Source organism: Lycorma delicatula, chromosome 11 (assembly GCF_047948215.1).
Source record: "Lycorma delicatula isolate Av1 chromosome 11, ASM4794821v1, whole genome shotgun sequence".
Classification (NCBI taxonomy): Eukaryota; Metazoa; Arthropoda; class Insecta; order Hemiptera; family Fulgoridae; genus Lycorma; species Lycorma delicatula.
In genome coordinates this window covers 66,022,015-66,034,107 of record NC_134465.1, presented here as the reverse complement: position 1 = coordinate 66,034,107, position 12,093 = coordinate 66,022,015, and the positions used below count along the sequence as shown (strand labels likewise).

Genomic DNA, 12,093 nt, shown 5'->3' with positions numbered 1-12,093 from the left:
AACTTGCACATTTTTCTTCATCTTCGTGGCAGTTAGTATCATTGTGGCCTTCCTTTGCACATCAAGCACAGATCTCTGTTTTCGAGCAAAATGATGTAGTGTGACCACACCCTTGGCATTTAAAACATCATTGAGGGTTAGGAATGAAAAGTTGTACTCGAACTGAAAGATAACAAATTTTTATTTTTTCCAGTGGGACTGGAAGGTTAAGTCAGTTTAAGAGATGGTGTTGGTTCTTCCATTCCGTTGTGCCTTTTTATTATATGCTTTACTTCTACATATTGGGGACGAAGCTCATAAGCTGTTTTAGTCTCTGCAAAAAATTACTCCCTGACTCATATTTAGGGTTTTGTGGGATTCTGCACTTATGTTTATATTACCCATACTATGAAGACATAAGATACATCAACTCTGCTCATTATTAAAATTTTCGATCATCCGTCTAGTAACTTCTTAACTTCTTTGGGGAACCACTTGAACCCATTACAACTTTGTTTATTAGGAAACGCGAGACCTTATGAAGGAAGCCACCTTCCTGATTATTTCAAAGAACTACAAATCTGATGTTCTTGTATTGCAGATTTGATTTCTCATCATTTAGATTAATGTTATGGTCTGAACTGTTATCCTTGTCAGACAATGTTGAGCAAGATCTTTTCACTAGACTATTTGAGGTGGTTTTTTTCAGACTGGCCACCAACCATCATGAAGTTTGCTTGAAGGCTTGAAATTTTGGCCCTATGAGTACCGGTGATATAATGGACCATTCCAGCAGAATGCACGTGTACTGGAGCTAGAGCTAAATACAACTGGGTTCACCCTGGTGGTCAGAGGGCATCGTTCGAGACTCACTACACACAGCCATCCACCCATTGGCACGATAGTTTCCACCTTGGGTTATGGTTGTGTTTCATAAGATGTCACAACACCACCAAATGTAAATGTAAGAAAAAACAGTGTACGATGTTGTGGAGTTGTGTAAGGGTATATGTTGTAATTTGTGTGGTGTTCTTGGTGTAGTAAATGTGCACAATGTTAAGTGTTCTGCAGCTCATTACAGTGTTCAATAATGGGCAGAAAAGCTGCAGAGGCTAGGGCTGTGGGGACGCCAATCCCCAAAGTCTTAACGACTAAGACTCTCCGTCAGGGGAGTCAAACCTTTTAAATCAGACCTGTCCTGAAATCATCAATAACCAAAATAATAATAAATAGTAGTTTTTATTCATATAATAAAAGAGTTCAGTGCTACTTAAGTATGCAATCTACAATAATTATATATAATTTTTATGTAGATTAAAATATTAATTTACTATTTAAAATAAATTAGGCAGAATGCTAACAGATTATGTGGGATGGTGCTACTTTATTTAGACCTCATATTAAACTAGCAATAAAAATCCTTGACCACAACAGTACATGTGGTCTACTATCATTGTGTATAAAATTGCATATAATTTGTATATTTAACGTTAATTAGAGGTGTTAGTGAGGAAAGCGAGCATTAGGTTAAGTGTGATTGGTCCCGGGTTCAAATCCCGGTCAGGCATGGCATTTTCACACACGCTACAAATCATTCATCTCATCCTGTGAAGTAATGCTAAGGTTTAGTGTGATTAGATTATATTGATATTGTATAAAGTTCAGTATGCTGAAATGACATTACATTTTGTTTTTTTTTTTTTTTTTTACAAAACAAAACTTAACCTAACGCTTACTTTGCTTGCTAATCACTTCTAATTAACATTAAATATATGAATTATATATAATTTTTATGTAGTTTAAAATATTAATTTACTATTTAAAATAAATTAGGCAGAATGCTAACAGAGTATGTGGGATGGTGCTACTTTATTTAGACCTCATACTAAACTAACAATAAAAATCCTTGTATTTCTAAGATGAACATAAATTCAATCCTTTATGAATATTATCTACACTTGAAAACAAATGTTTACCTTTACTTGGAAATGGACAATTTTTTCACAGTTTGTAGCAATCTCATTCTGACATTTTAATTCTGTTCTATTCTCTCTAAAAAGGCATCCACACCTCACTCTGAAGTTATATACAAGTTACAGGATCTTTTCTTTAGGACTTATTCTTTTCCTTGTTGAATTATTCAACAAATATATCAAAACCGATTTAAAAAAACCGGCACATCTTTGTTAAGATTTTAAATATACTTTTCCTTGAACATTTAAAATATCGTTCTTACCAAATTTAATATCAAATTCTATTTTCGATATTACAGGGTATTTTCCGCCGAAAGCCATAATCATATTTTTTGCTAATATTTTTTATTTATAATGTTCATAGATAATTTGTAGCTAATAAAAGTTTAGGAAAACTTATAAATTTTAAGGAATGTTGGATATTGACTGAATTAATATATCTCATGATTTTAATATGAAGACATTTGGCTAAATATCTTTGTTGTTTGTAGATGAAATTCCCAGGTTTCCTCATCACATTTTCGGCATAATCATATTTTAGCTGTATTGGTTAACAATTTCAAAAAAAATCTATGGAGGTTCGTCACCTTTCAGGGTTTTAGGATACTTGGTTGCCAAATATATGAAAGATCGATTATCATTTTACTGGTATTACAGTAACTGCTTCATAAAATATATTAAACTACATCATTTTATTTTTATCACTTTCTTACATAAAGTGAAATCATAAAAAATCAGTGTCAATGAATGTTGGAGATGCTAAAATGTAGCATATCAGATAAGTTCATAGCATGACAGTTCATAAGAACCAAAAGTTCAAATAAGAAAAAAAAAACGCTAAATAATTTACATTTTGGAATAAGAAGTTTTGGAGCAGTATCTATAAATAGTAAGTCAGAAATTAATGAGCAATTAACTTACCTTATTATCTACTTCACTTTCACGATAAACAGTTGTCTCTTTAGCTTTTTCTTCTGTATGATCTTGTAATGTTAACATTTCATTTGTTGCCCTTAAACCTGGTATCAGACTGTTCTGTTGTTTCTAAAAATAGAGAAGAAATAAAAAAATTGTACAATAATAATCTCATATACAATTTAGAAATTAAACATAAATTTACCCACCAGATCAGTTTATATGTATATTTAAATCTATCACCATAATACAACTTTACAACCGCATTAGAGATTATTTATTTTATAACATAACAGTAAACAATGGGCACATCAAAATGCTAGGTAACATGTCAGCATAAGGTACAATTACTTACACCTTTCACACATTAGAAATTTTGCACCTACAAATCTCAGCCTGTAAATTAAAATGACACAAAACATCTGCACATATATTAAACACAAAATTAATAACATTTTTATCAACAAATATATCTACAGATGTGAACACATATGCCAGCGTTTCTTCCATTCCTCCCTCAAAAAATTATTAGAAAGTGAATTCTCAGGTGTAGCATAAGTTCACTTTTTTTAGCAAATTTTTCTTTATTTCATATATCATCTAAATTGTTGTTCCTTCAATGTTCTCACATCAGTGGAAACATGAACAAGTTACAGGATGTCATGTCTGGAAAATATGAAGCCTGCGGTATCATTAGGATGTTGTTTTTGACTAAATAATCATGATGAATTATTAATCAAGTGTGAGCCGAAATGCTATTGTGGCGCAAAATCCAAATATTGTTTGCTCACATTAGTGGTGTTTTCTTCAGATTACCATTTATATAGTAAATGGTGTAAAACTGCTAAGTAATGATATTTATTCACTGCATAACCTTATGGTAAGAATTCATAATGGATGACGCCACTGTAATAGAAAAAAAAAGTACGGAGAACCTTAACATTTTATCAAACTTTGGCAAGCTTTTTTTCGGCCACAGTTCTTAAGAAAATTTCTATCGGGATGATTAGACCTTTATTTCAGTGTCATAACAGATGACCCACATTCTATCAGCTGTAATGACATGTTTGAATTCTGAATCTTCAGCTAAAAATTGTTCTGTGATGGTTTTTTTTGAAAATTTAACAGTTTTGAAACAAATTATGCTGCTACTAATTTCATATCCAAAATGTCAGTCAAAACGGTTTCATATGAACCATAAGAGAATCCCACCACTTCAGCAACTTCTCTAATAGTGATTATTGATCAGAATGTATTTATCTTGGTAAAATAGGTTATAGACGTGTTAGAATGTCTAACTTTTCTGTTGTTTTCAACCTAAGGCCTTGAGACACGGCTTTCTTGAAAATTGATTGTATTACTCATAAATCCTTAGTGTCAACATCATAAATACTTAGTATCATCCTCACCAAAAGCCTTCTTTAAAACTTTCACTACTCGATTGCACTTTATTCCATTTTTATCATAAAATTTAATGCAAATCCTTTGTTCTGTCATTTTCAAACAAAATAAATTAGCATTCTTAATAAAATAAATCCTTATCACTTGATATGCCAAATTTGAACGACATGTCTAATATGCTTGAATATTGATAAACTTATTTATTTGATTTCTGTTGTCTCATAATGCCTCAGGTCCTAAAGGACGGTAGGTGACATGTCACAGATTATATATGTATGTTAATCAATCCCTACAGATATGTAATACAAACTGTTTCATTTTGTCTATGAACCTACATCCAGTGAAATAAAATCATTTAGATAAAACAGAAAACTTGGCTATGAGTAATTATCAGTATTAGAAAAGACAACATAACATATCTACAACATAACATCAAAATCACTGGAAGCTGTCCTTTGTATTTTTCTCACTCACAGCCTATTTTTATTTCATCCAAGTATATTTTTATCGATTACTTTGTAGTCATTTTATGTTTAGTTTTCACTGTGATAATGCTCAGTATATAAAAGTTTCACGTACAGCAAAAATATAGAATAAGTGAAAAAGAGACTGCTTTCATTCACTGCTGCAGAAAATTTACGTAAAGGAGCATGGAAATTGTACAACAGGCAGAAAATTTGATACAGTAAAGCGCTAAGTTTGTGAGTGATGAAAGAAAGAAAATAAATGTCTCAGAGCCAGTAAAAATAACAGATCATTTTGGTGGAAAAAATGAAATATAAAAAAATAGAAGAAAAATTTGCAATTATAAAGTATGTACCACAGTTTAGATTCATGATTTCTACAGACATGTGTTGGATGAAAGCCCTGGAATCGCAGATGGATAAATATCAGTACGGATGGATTTGAGTCTTAACTGGGTATACCAATTTCTTTGCTGACACAGTTTCTTTGTTTGAAGAAGGATGATAATAGCACAGCAGATACCAGAAACATGTGAAAACAAATGACAGAATTTCAAAGATATATTATAAATTTATGCAAAAAGAACAATTATTTCCTAAATCAAATTAAGAATGTGATCCAACACCGGTGACTTTTGAAATACACCATCAACAACAATAACTGAAAGTGTAGAAGATGCAAACAGTGTAGACAGAAACTGTTGGTTACGAAAAACAAAACTGTTAAGAATACTTTTGGAACGAAAGAAAATACAGTATGCAATTTTGGACATACAAAATACACATACAATTTTTAAAAGAAAATCTCTACCAAAAAGTAAAAACTTTTCAGCAGATATTTTCATATAAGCCCAAGAAAAGGGACAGATGAATAATGAATTAGTACTGAACTGAATTAAATGCATCTGGGAGTGTTGATCAAAGCTTTATTATGAAAATCTTCCTTGTAATGGACAGTTTTAGGCGTCATACAACCATTGATGTAAAGCAAAGACTGATTGCTAGTGTGATATGGTTAATATTTCAGATGGAATATCATCTAATCTGCAAGCTCCAGATATCTATGTAAACAGACTATAAAAACAAATCTCCCTAAACAATACACACACTGGAAGTCCAACATGACAAAAGAGACATCATTTGGTAAAATTAAGAAAGCGTCTTAAATACAGATTTATGAGTGGATTATTGTGGCCTGGTCAGAAGTATGCTGATTAAAAAATTGTTCAAGAGATATATTTTGAACACCGATTATGAAGATAATAGCAATTCTATGGATGATGGAAACTAGAACACCGATTACAGAATTAGGTAAATAACTATTATAATTTCTATGTTTTTAATTAAATATTTCCAGTATAGACTGATTTAATAACATAAAGGAAATAACAAATACTACTTATTATACATTCAATCTTCTATGTTAATTTTGTAAATAAAATGCAAAGTAGCAAATTTTTTTTATTACTTCCAATTTTCCAAACCTGGGTGTACTTGGTACATGGAAGTATAAAGTATTTATGGAGCTATTAATGATTAAAAAATTTTAATGGACTCCATTCTGAAACTTTCAAAGGTAATTTTCAAACTTATTTATTTTGTACAAGATGTTAAGATGTTAATGTACAAGGGTATATTGGTTGATGTTGGGTAAATTACAAAAATTAAACATAGCTCGTTTGCCAAAGTATTGGACTTTGGCAAAACTTAAAGATTAGTAATCTTACATTGATTAAAGAAAATTCAATATTATGCAACATAATGTTATAACATAATACAATAATATAATTAATATTGTAACATAATGCAATTCATCATGTTATAATGATTTTAAAAACATGAGATCGTAATATTAGTACACTGAATTTTTCACTACATTTTTCGCAATTAAGATATATAAAAAACAAAGCTAATACAGTTCTTAATGAAATCTATAAAACTGACAAGATTGACAAAGCTTTGAATGAAACTGATTTAGATTATTTAAAAACTAAATCTGAATATATAAAACATAATATTAAATACACAACATGTAATGTAGTCTTTAAGTGCGTGGTTTGGGGTACTGTAACTGGTAGGGCGTATCTTGATATGCTTCAGACAAGGATTTTGCCTGCCATCCAAAATCTGTGTGGTGATTAACTTTTTTACATGCAACATGACAGAGGCCCGCCTCACTACCATCAAGATGTCAGGTTGTACCTCAATAAAACTACCTGGACATGGGTGGATGGGTTGAGATGCTGTTGAATACCCACCTTGGTCTCCTGATTTTTCACTTCCGGATTTCTATCTCTGGGGGACCGTCAAAAATGACATGGGACCGTCAAAAATTACATGTATTGACAAAAATCTGCAACAATCAATGACCTATGTGAAAAAGTCATAGTCATTTGCTGCCATTATACCATTACACTAACAGCTGTAGTTTGGTGTGCAGTTTGGCACCGTGGGCGTTGTATAGAAGCTGCTGGTGGTCATTTCTAACACACACCATAAGCCCCTCTTAGTACCAAAAATTGTCACTTTGTCAGATTTGTCATTAGATACGGACTAGCAAACAGTGAGGACATAGTTTTGGACCCCTCTGTAGATTTCAAAATATATCTAATGGAAAACATCCTGAATTTGGTTACTTTTTATTACATACAAATCCATCATTACATTTGATTTGTTTTGTTCCATATCCTCAATATAGTGTCATAATTTCTTCAAAAGTTAGACAATTATTACCAGCAATGCGATGGAGATGGTATTTCATTGCCTTGACTGCACTTTCGCACATGCCGCCAAAATGGTGTGCGCTAGGAGGGTTAAAATGCCATTGACAACAATCCACTGACAGATTCTCCAAAATGGCTGTATTATTATTTTTCAGCATGGTATAATTTTCACAAAGCTTGTTAACAGGCACCGATGAAATTTGAACTGTTGTCACTATAGATATTTGCACAGATTCCTTGGCGTGGCATGAATCGACGAAGAACTGCTAGGAAAGCATCAGAAGTTAAGTTACTTACGAGTTCTAAGTGAACGGCATGCGTAATAATGCAAACAAATACTGAAACGTAACATTTAATGCGACCTTTGCTGCGACATGTGCCAGATTTTATGAAGAATGGGCCAGCAAAGTCCACACCGTGCAGGAACAACTCGCTTGCTAGGTAGACTTCCCATGAGCTGGTTATGTGGTTTTGCTGATAACCAAAAACAACGTGTACATTTATCTAGAATGTATAATCCTTCTCGCCGAAGGTATCCAATAGTTGGATCGAAGTGAGCTGATCAATAACTGTGAACCAGCATGCATAAGTCGTTTATGCTCTTGCTCAATTAGTAGTCGCGTAAGATGATGACGCGGTGGTAAGATGATTTGATGTATTTGTGAAATGGAAGCTCGGAATTTTGTAGCCTTCCTCCAACTCTAAGAAGACCAGCATTATCAATGAGTGCAAGTCACGTATAGTTGATTTAGTAGCTAATTCCCACCCACTTTCCAAATTCGTGAGTTCTTGGGAATAACAGACGGACGCATTGTGCTAATTTTATGCAAGTGTTTAAGGATGTTTTTAATTCCTTAGTAGTGAGTGGCCCAAAATTTTGTGAATTCTTTGAACCTTTACAATTTTTTATAAAACAAAGACAATATGCAATTTTTCGCTGGACTTGTGGAAGAGAAGATGATTCCTTCAAAATGTCATCTGAGGAGGTGAATGCGACAAAACTTACAGTATGATGCATTTCAGGAATATCACTAATTAAGGTTGCCACAAATGTAAGTGACGGCCATTGTGATGGGGTTTCTATCAACCAAGACGGACCGTGCCACCATAACTCGTTATTTATGAGACCTTGAGGAGTGACTCCGCATGACACCATATCTGAAGGATTGGATGCTGATGAAACTTGATGCCAGGTGCATTCCTTTGTTAAATCTTCCACTTCACTGATGCAATTTGCAACGAATGTCTTCCATGTAGGTCGTCTCCTACCTCAGGACAGAAAGCTCCAACATATTTTTTGGCGTCCTGATTCTATTTCTCGTGTCAAAGAATTCTAATTAAACACCATAACCTACAATTTGAAACCTTCAGCGTATCTTGCCCAACGTGTACTTCAACAACTTGTTACTGATGAGGGATCCAAATTTCCTCTCGCTGCTCATGCTTTATCGAATCATACCTATGTTGATAGTTACTGGCTCTGCTGATATTGACACTGCAAAACAACTCATAGACGAAGTGGTAAAATTATTATCACTTGGTGGCTTTGAGTTGAGAAAATGGAACTCCAATCAGCCATCACTCTTAGAAAAGTTTCCTTTTCTAAGAGTTCCTTTCCTTAATCCTGACGCTCCTGAACCATATGGGCTCCTGATTTTCAGGAGCCCACATGGTTCACAGTACCGTTAATTTTGAATTGCGCCTCATCAGTCCACACAAACTTCCCTGCAAATTCCTCATCCTCACCAACCATGAGCAGAAACCACTCACAGTACTCCATCCTTCGATCTGGGTCGTCATCATTCATCACATGTAGCATTCCTTGTTCCAAACTCTATCTGCCACTGGCATTGTACCTCATGAATGTTCTTGTACTTCTAGTACCACTTCAGTACAGCCTTGCATTCAACAAACGATAAGCGAACCTCAGCCATTGTTACTACTCGACTGTCTTCTGCTGCACTAGCTAATATGACCGACTCATTCCACTACTGGCATAAATTGCCAGCTCTGCCTACCACAACAAATTTAATATCTTACAATTACACATTACATTAGTGAGTGTAAGTCTTTTTGTTTAGAATCTAAATCAACAAAAAAATCTCAGTATCACTCCATATAAATTTAGACCTGCTTTATGAATGCACGGCCTGAATTAAACGTGGAAGAGAACTCAAAATTCAGTGTTTAAAACATTTTGATAGGTTAACAAGTAACAGCATAATATTTATTGTAACATCTTTTGGGGTGCAGATGAAATATGTGTACTTAAATTTTACTGAATCTTTGTAATGTCTAAATTCGATTAGTAGTTTACTCTGTACAATTCTTGGGATGTTGGATCTCCATTCATAAAATTTTATTTGATTTGCTACCGGATCATTCCTGTCTAGTCAAATAGTAAGCACTTTAATGAAGAATGGTGAGCCTTTCCCTCTCTGGTCGAGTCTGACCAATAATGATTTACACGCGTCATAAAGGGACAATCTTAGCATCTTCTGTGTGATTTTGTTTTTATTTTCAGTCTTAATCTACAGATTCCCATTTAATTTAGTTTTATGATTATTCAAGCTCTGGGAATGTTTGTTTTATCTTTCCTTAGTATTAAACTACATGCTACATTTACTGTTCATTAGTATATTTACTTAGGTGATTAGTTATAAGAAAAACAGACAATAAGCGTGTAATATTATTACAGAATTTCTGCAATAAAGATACTTCTTTATAAGGTGAAGCGATTTACATTGATGGATTTAACCAGCAGTTACATTTAGATGTTCCCTTATGGCATATTTTCTCAGATACAGATTTTATGTATTTGTCTTACCGGTGCAAGCATGCAATAATTGGAGACATTCTTGTACATGTCCCTGTTTTCAGTAACCATGTTCCATATCTCGGTTTCTTGGTGCCTAGTTACATAGGAATCTTAGCCGATGAAATAGCTGATGCACCGCTTAAGAAGTTTGCTTTCACTTAACTATAATGGATCATGAAATTACGCTATGTATAACATAATTTTATATGCTGTATGAAAAAACAGGTGAAGATAGCTTGCCTGAATTAGCAATTGACAATTGCCATCAGTAAACTGTCATTTTAAAGCTGCTAGTATATTGTTGTGAAAGTCATCGGTTCCGACAGTCACCTTTAAGAAGGTGTAGTTTATATTTGGAATATGTCATGTCATCTTCTTTCTTTCAAAAAAATATATATACTGTAGTTTGAAATAAGCTCTACTTGAGAACGTTGATACAAACATATATCTAAAAAACATTTTGTTATCGAGTTACAGCTAGTGAAAGATTTTCCTGTATTTCTGTTTTCCTGGTGAAACGAGTTCATACTGAAACTTTCTGGTGTTAAACCGGATGGTTTTGTATGACTTTTAACCTCAAAAATCAAATAAAACTGATCGCAGAACTGTATCTCCTGCATTTTTCATAATATCCAACATAAAACAGAAAAAATAGCTCTATATACACGCATGTTTCTTCTTAGAGCCATCTCTTAACCTAAGTTGACCGTCGTAAACTATTCTTAATTTTAGGCGGCTGCTGTAAATAAATAAATAAATGGAGAACTTAAATCTTCAGTCGTTAAAACTTTTCTGAAATATATTGACGGAAAAAAATATGTTGCTGTTAAAATATCTTAACAAATTTTAATATAACTTTTCAAGAAATTTGAAGGAAACTTACTAGAAAACAGTTATTTACTTTAGTTCTAGAAGTACCGTTATTCAAATGTTCTAGAAGTACCGTTATTCAAATATCAGTTTGATAAACATAATTTGTTTGTTATAAATATTATATGCATGTGTGTGTGTGTGTGTGTGTTGTTTCTTACACAATTATTTATTTTGTAGTATAATTTAGTATTTAGTACGATTCACTATAATTATTTATTTTATTTACTTATACATCTATTGTTCTGTATCTACTTTTATTATAACTTATGTTGTGTTCATGAATTAGTTTTAACTTAACGGTTTTATTTACAGGAATATCAAGCATGCCATTATTGTTAACCGCTAATCTGCTGGAGAATTCAACTTTACCTACAGTACCTGTATTAGCACCACCAAGCAGTCAATAATTATAGATATTTTTAATGAAACTTTCTTGTTCAAAGTTTTTTATTGTAAATTTGAATAATGCATTTAGTGACAGAAAGTGTAAAACAATTTTGAATGTAATTTTACATGATGGTGTCTGAGTATAATTATATAATTTTTTAAATGATTTTGCCTGTGTTTGTATATATATATATATAACACACACATTTACTTTTCTTGTCTATTTTAAACATTTAATATTTTTAAGTAGAAGTGATTCTGTCAGAAAAGAATATGTATACGATCTTAAGTTAAATTTATTTTTCATATCAAGATTGACAGACTTGTGTTAATAATAAATATTTATTTTAAACTATTTCAGTGACATATTGTAGAGGTTATGATAATGATAAAGTTATTAAGCGGTGAATATTATCTATGTATGATTTATTTTCTTCTATGGAAATTTACATAATGCTTGTAATGTATATTGCATTTATGTTGTATAGTAAATTATGCTCGCTTAATCTTTACTATAATTATTGAAACTAACCTAATAAAAATATTTTTAAAGTTACATC

At 32.5% G+C, this 12,093-nt stretch overlaps 1 protein-coding gene across 2 annotated transcripts in view; it reads left to right on the top strand.

The window, feature by feature from the left end:
• The window catches only part of LOC142332405 (sodium leak channel NALCN-like), a 70,885-nt gene extending 59,185 nt beyond the window's left edge, over positions 1 to 11,700 (top strand). For both annotated transcript variants that reach the window (XM_075378840.1, XM_075378841.1), the window contains one exon: positions 11,459 to 11,700. The gene's annotated coding sequence lies outside the window, so the exon portion shown is untranslated. The remainder of the gene's footprint in view (positions 1 to 11,458) is intronic.
• Positions 11,701 to 12,093: the final 393 nt, after the last annotated feature.